The sequence below is a fragment of the Citrus clementina genome, unplaced genomic scaffold, assembly GCF_000493195.1.
Source record: "Citrus clementina cultivar Clemenules unplaced genomic scaffold, Citrus_clementina_v1.0 scaffold_9, whole genome shotgun sequence".
NCBI classification, from domain to species: Eukaryota; Viridiplantae; Streptophyta; class Magnoliopsida; order Sapindales; family Rutaceae; genus Citrus; species Citrus x clementina.
The window spans coordinates 9,966,850-9,974,466 of NW_006261964.1; positions in this window are offsets into that span (position 1 = coordinate 9,966,850).

Here is a 7,617-nt window from a genome sequence, read left to right on the forward strand (position 1 = left end):
TTGATAAAAATCAAACCTGAGTATTTATATGGTGTACCCTGGTCGCCGTGCCACCTGGCGCTATTTTAGTGGCGTTCCCTGTTGTCATGTCAGGAATATTCTTATTTTCATGCGTATGGCGGCTTAGACGCTTCAAAAATATGAGTGGAGAGCAAGTTTGTGGCGTATTCACATGTTGGGCATAGTGGAGTGGTCTCGCGTACCTCTGCAATTCCGTTGTAATTTTGCAGGCGTAGCAGGAAAAGCTGGTGGTCCCAACTGTCACAATATCACACTTTTGGCGGGTTCGCTGGCGTGACAGGCGGCTGTCTCCTCTTTTGCAACACGAGATTTCCTTATTTTTTGACACGTATCAGACCGATCGTTTTGAGATTTGGGGCCCACATATCCATTTACATATTTACGAAGACTTTTGTATCATTTCATGGTGTACCCGAGGTACCCCCGGAGTGCTTAAGGTAGCCGGGGTACCTAGGGTACCCAAGGTACCCGAGATAAATTAATCTCTTAGATATCGACACGTGGCGCTTCATCATTGGCCTCATATTTCCTTCCCAAAAATCACTCAAACATTAATCCCCTAGTTTCTAGTATTAAGAGTGTAACAAAACAACACTGGAAACTATAATACAAGTGTAAAAAATCGCCCATTCTAACTAATATTACTCACTAGGCCTGCGCCATTCTCCAACTTTTTGTGTGTTATCCCCATATCTCTTCCTTGCCAGAGTTCAAGTTGCCCTGCCAGAATGGTCTAAAAGAAGGATATTGAGGACATCGAAGGCCGTACCCTTGTTGAACTGATGAATGCCTTTTGGCTTGCGTGAGGCATTCTTCCCTTTTTCGAAAAATGACAAGTTCAGAATGCCTTTTCAGAAGTTCCCTTTTTTGAAGAATGCCTTTAAGGAGGAGGCATTCTTGTGGTGGTAATTATGATAGAAATGTCAATTTCTGAGCTATGGTTGCCATGTTTACTGTGCCATACATAACTTTAGTTGCTTGCTGCTAGCTCATAATAATTAGTAATCTTGTTTCACATGCGCATTGAATCGTATATACTAATAGCAATATTTACGAAACTAATATAAAAACTCATTCCCTCGAAAATTAAAACAAGATAGCAAAATTTCCGCGATCAATACAATCTTTTATTAGCCACGTACAAATAATGAAGTCGTCTTGTCAACCCATGGACACTGTGTAATCTATTGGAGCCTAAAGCAGTGTGTCATCAAAGACTTGAAGATCATGAGATCTCCTCGCATCATTAACGAACATATGTTTCTTCAAAAATAAAAAAAGGGAGATGGAATCAATCTGCACACCAGAAAATCAAGAATTCACAAGCAAGCGAAGATTTCCTAAAACATATGTTCGTTAGTTCAATGAAGCATCGTCGATCATGAATCAAATTTTCATCTGATTTCTCTTTAATTAGCTAGCCTCTTGAACAATTTTGCATGTAATTATTAATCAGATTAAAAATCTCACAAATTCATTTTGATTACTAGTGTTATTCAAACATAAATTAATCCATTCACTTATGTATCTTCTCATAAATTGCTTTTATGATCTAATTAATTCAGTACTTAAAATCAATTATGTCATTTCCAACCTAAAGAAAATTGAAATCTATAAATTATAAATATTAATTCTTGCAAACAAAAAAAATAATATGTGTACAAAAAGAAGTACAAAATATAGCATGTCACCACTAGGGGGAAAAAAAGTTAACTACAAGACAAGAATCTTCTTGTCTTTTGTGCATTTTGTATTAGGGGTGGGCAAAATACTCGATCCGACCCGACTCGATTCAAAAAATTTTGGGTTCAGATCGGATCGGGTTGTGAATAGAACCCGATCAGGTGCAATTGTGTCAACCCGATCGAGTCGTGTTCGGATGGGTTGAAACCCGATCCGATCCGAAAACCTGATCGGGGTTGACATAAAATTAAAAAAAAAATCAAAAATCAAAACCTAAAGGCCCAAACCTTATCCTAATTCCTAAACACTCATCATAACCCAAAGGCCCAAACCTTATCCTAATTCCTAAACACTCACTATCACACACACCACTCAACACACGACACACACAACCCCTTACAAACAAAAGCCTAACCACAGTATATGGCACAACTGCACAAGCACTCAAGCAGTAGTGAGCAGCCCACTGCCGACCGGTGTGTCATCCACCCACAGGCAACGGCCTCCCTCACTTGCAACTTGGAACCCACCACCGACAGCCACACAGCTCGTCACCTGCAACTTGGAACCCACCACCGACAGCCACATAGCCTGTCGCCTACAACACCTCCCTCAAACAAACAAATCACACACACACACACACACAAAGTTAATACCTTAATGGAGAAAGTTACAACAGACCACCACGCAACAACCACCGAGCCTTCGCGAGGATCGTGATTTGATTCTGATCGACTGATCTACTACTACAAAGTACCAGATCTACCGAGCCACCTCCAAGCCTTCATTCCTCCACCATCACCCGATCTGATTCAAGCTCCATTAACCCAGCAAGCAGCAACCCGATTTTTGGCTATTGAGTCGAGATTTGGAAGCTCTGAGTTTTGAGCTTTGAAACTTGACGGTGATGATATTTGTGAAAGTGAAGTGTTAAATGTTAATAAGCATTTTCCTAATCTGATCCGTCTCGAACCCGAACCCGAATCGATCCGAACTCAATTCGATTTTTCATCCCGATCCGATTCACTATATTCGGATCGGATCAGGTTATAAATTCGGGTTGAATTCGAATGAATTTTTATTCAACCTGAGCAACTCGAAACTCAATCGGGTTGATCTGAACCCGACCCTAACCCGATTTTGCCCAGCCCTATTTGGTACCAAATATTTTACTATTTTGGTACATATATATCACTATTTGGCTAAAAATATCTCCATTATGTGATGGCATATATAAAAGAACACTCTCAGGAGCCTTAATTTTAAGTTTTTCACTCGATTGAATAGTTGATGCAGGACATATTTAGAAGATTGGATTTTGTTTATTTTAGATCATTTGATACTTTCCATTTAATTCGTGTGTGTGTTTAATCTTTATCTGTATTATTATTATAATTTAGTTTTTTATTTGTGCTTAGACTTTTATTTATATTATTATTATAATTTAATTTTTTATTTGAGTTAATATGGAGAATAGATCTACTCTATTTTAAATAAGGATGTCTAATAATTATTTTAATTTAAAAATTTTGATTTTTTATAATTCTCTTCAAAATTACCTATCATAATATCTCTTATATAGAGTCATTTAGATTATAAAATATCATATAAGATTAAATTTTATAACAAGATCTAATACGCTTTAATTAGAATGTAACCTAATAGCATTGCCTGTACCATCGACTGCCTCAGTTGCGTCTAGGGATGGCAATGGATTGGATCTGATCCAAGATCCACGTGATCCAAATCCAATCGGATCGGATTTGGGTCGGTTTAAAATGAATTTGGATCGGATTTGGATATTGATGTGCGGATCTAAGACGGATCTGGAGCAGGTCTGGATCCATCCTAATATCTAAATTCATACCCATATCCACCCATCTTTTAATTTAATTTAATTTAATTTTAAAAAATCTCTTAACAATTGTAGAATTATAATGATAATAAATTTTATTCATATCATATTAGTGGTATTTACCATGCATTTAAACTCTTAAAACTTAAAGGTTAGTTTTGTAAATTTAAAAGTCAGCCAGCCCTAAAGCATGTACATACAATATTCAAATTGCAACCCAAGTAATACAACTTGGCAATTTATTTTACTATATTGGCCAAAAAAAATTTAAGGAATATAGTTATTCATATATTTAGTCAATTATGGCCATAATAAAAATAATAAAACACTGAATATAAATCATATTTAATTTATATGTCATTGTCTAATGTTGTAAGAATGAGGGTGGGTGTGTGTGGCTATTAGAATGATGAAAGAGATAATAGAATATTAGATTGATCTTACTCCTACAATTACTTTTGAAGAATATTTTATTATTTTTCTTATTTGTTGTTTTGGTGTAAAAGTATAAACTACAATATTTATTATATTTTGAGATAAATTATATAATTTATTTGTTATCAAAACATTTTAGCCTTCAATTTTCATTCTAATTATTAATTTTTTATTGCTGAGTTTTAGAATTCATGACGGATCTATAGTATATTTGGATTTTAATTTTTTTTTTCGGATTTGGAGCAGATATAAATATTTATTTCTTTTTTGAATCTGGATATGGAGCAAAAAATATAGATTCATGACGGATCTGGAGCATATACGGATCTTGATTTTTATTATGGATCTAGATCTGGAGCAGAGTAGATCCAACCCATATCTGTCCCATTGCCATCCCTAGTTGCGTCAGCAAAGTTCTGTGCCAATTGCAAGGAGGGAAAAAAAAAAATACAATCCAGCAATCATCGCCGCCAGAGGCTACCACTACCAAACTCCCCGGCCTCCAATGACCAAAATACGAACAACCTCCGGCCCTGAACAGCCGGAAACACCGACGACACCACCAAGTCCGCGAGTTCCACTGTCTGCTCCACACCATATCCGCCGCCTCACCGTCAATAAGACCCACCTTCACATTCATCAGACACCGGCGACCACACATCAGCGTCGTCGACGTCAATCACCGCCCAGAACAACCACACGAACGCCACAAAACCGCCGCCACTTTGTTTCTGAGTTTCGCGTCAATCCGCTGTTATTCTGATCATCCAATTATTCTTGACTGATTATTGAATTATTCGATTCTCAAATTTACCTTTATCCGCATTATTTTATTATCAGAAAGATGGAAGGCAATTCCTTTGTTTATTCTGATTCTGATTTATAAGAGGTTTCATGAATAGGGTTTTGCTTCTATGTTAAGTTTTGAGTCTTTTTGTAGCTTATATAGCTAGCCTCATTTACACTGAGCTAGGTAGCTTTCTGAGGAGCAAATAATTACTATACTCAAAATGAGCACATCATGAGTAGTACTAGTCCCCAGAAAGACCCTTCTCCTAAGCAGAAGCCTGATGAATCAACACAAAAAAGCCTCAGCGGGTCAACGGAAGCGTGCTCGCACGACTTTCAGAGAAAGTCAGACGAGACTGAAAAAATGTTTAGAAGATCCCGAGAGTCCCAAGAAAATGGATGTTTAATTTTATAAATCTTCGTATGAACGCCTCTTTATTTTATTATTGCAATTTCGATTGTTTGATGCTTTTAAGTTATTCCACTTTCATTTAATAAAGTGTTTTTTGTTATAAAGATTGTTATTCAATAGTAAAAACTTATGATATAAATAAGGATGTAGAATTTTATACTTGTAATTATCAATCTGGATGACAGGTTCTCTTTCACTCGTTGGTGGCCGCAAATCAAAATGTTTGTTTACCATTATTATTATTCTTTTTCACATCCTTTGAAAAAGTTTTAACCGAAAGGGTGGTAATAATATTCTTTATCTAATCTTCCAACTTGTGTAGATAGTCAATACTAACCACACGATTGAGATGCGATTGGTTTATTTATTTTAGTTTATTTAAATATAATAGTATTATATTGTGATATACATATAATATTATAGTTAAATTTTAATAGTTTGTAATAGAGAAAATGACACCTACACCTCCATGGTTCGCTTAAATGTATATGTAAATATCTAAGGCTTCATAAATACTTGCGCTGTCATGCATATCCCTTTTTGACCGTTATACTCTTGCAATATAGTAATTAAGAAAATTGACTTTAAAGTCTTTTAATGAATGGAAATACACAATTAATAAAATCTTTCTAACATACCTATACTATTAAAAAAGTGTTTTAATATTTCAAATATTTTCAAAATGGAAATTATTATGTTTTCTTTTATTATTAAACTTGGATCTATCATAAATAAAATTTATTAAAATCTGATTAGCATATTAGTAATATTTAGATATCTTTTATAATATTCAAAATAATAAAAAATAAAAAATTTATATTTTTTTGAATTTTATATTTGTATTTATTATAAAATTTAAAATAAATCTTGCTTTTATAAATATTAATAATAAAACTTGTTTCAGGTTTTTAATATTAAATTATTTTAAAATGTATATATCTACTATAGGTATTTTAATATTATACTTTTATATACTATAAAATTTATAGTCAATTTTTTAAGTTAATAGAGTAAAAAGGAAAAAGGACCTTTATATGACAATTTTTAAAAACTTAAGTTCTAAGTGTACATTTCATCAAATCAAGGGGATATAGGTGCAATTTTCCCATTATTAAAATAAAACGTTTACATGATCATGAACAGTAACTATTTCCTGAAGAAACAGTAGAAATAAGCGAATAAATGCAAAAAGAGTGTGGTTGGAATCGGATGCCCATGGCAATGGCAAAAGGGGAAGGTGATATGAATTGCGTTTATCACCACAAAAAGACATTATTCTAAATTAAGCGGAGCCGACAACCTTTACTTGTTGTATCATTTGTCAACAATGTCATAAAAAAGAAAGAGGAGGTAGAATCAATCTGCATAAATTGGCTCTAGGAATTCGAATTTTTACAAAATTAAGAACCATTTTTGTTCTTTATTCAGACTAATTAGTAACCAAAGTAAAAAATGACAGAAGGCCATCTTTGATCTGTTTGAGTCTTTCTAGCCAACCCTATTATAAAGTATCTATAGTTAACCCCTTTGAACCTTAAAAAAAAAAAAAAACTTTTTCTTTGATAACCTATCATCTTGTTCCACTCCAATGTGGAGTATCACCTTATATTTTATGTTTTCCACCACCCAATTATGTTTGAAAATAGGGATGATTATGTATTCCCAATAATGGTGCTATGAAAAGAGAGAGAGAGAGAGAGAGAGAGGATATGTATATATAAATAAAATAAAATAAATTAAAAAAGAAAAATGAAAAAAAGCGAAAAAAATCCAAGAAAAAAAAAGAGCACCTTGATATCTCCAAAAAGTCCCCTATTTTTCAAAACATATATTTTTGTTTTCATATTATCCTTTTTTGTTAGCTATAACCCTAGCCTACGTTGTGTCCTAATGAAAGTCCTTATCAATTTTAGGGAACTATAGTCTGAAGTAAAAGCTGGTGATATGAACTAAAAGATGTGATGATGAATAAAAAAAAAATTAGTTTGGCTAATAATTCCCCTGAATTGAGATCATTTTATTTCTAAGCTGTGGGCTTTATTCTTTTATCTTGGTGAGAGCGTGTGATGTTGTTTTATTATTCTCCCAAATTTACCATTTTTTTAGAGAGACAAATTAATTTGGAGTATATTTTCTTTTGAGAGAGTCACTCTTAATCGTGAGGTTTTGAGGTTTGATGTATCATTCTTAAAAGTGGCTTGATTAATGTAGCTCTGATAATTGATCATTTTACATGATTTTACTTAATTATTTTGTGCGGGTGTGATTTTCTTTAGGCTGAAAATAATGCTTATACTTTTATTTGATTGTTGTCATTAATCTGATAAAAGAAGTAAACACAATTTTTCAAAAGTTAAAAAAAAATTTTCAATTTGAGTTTGAGTTTGAATTTTACTAAATATTTATCACTTAAATTGCTAGG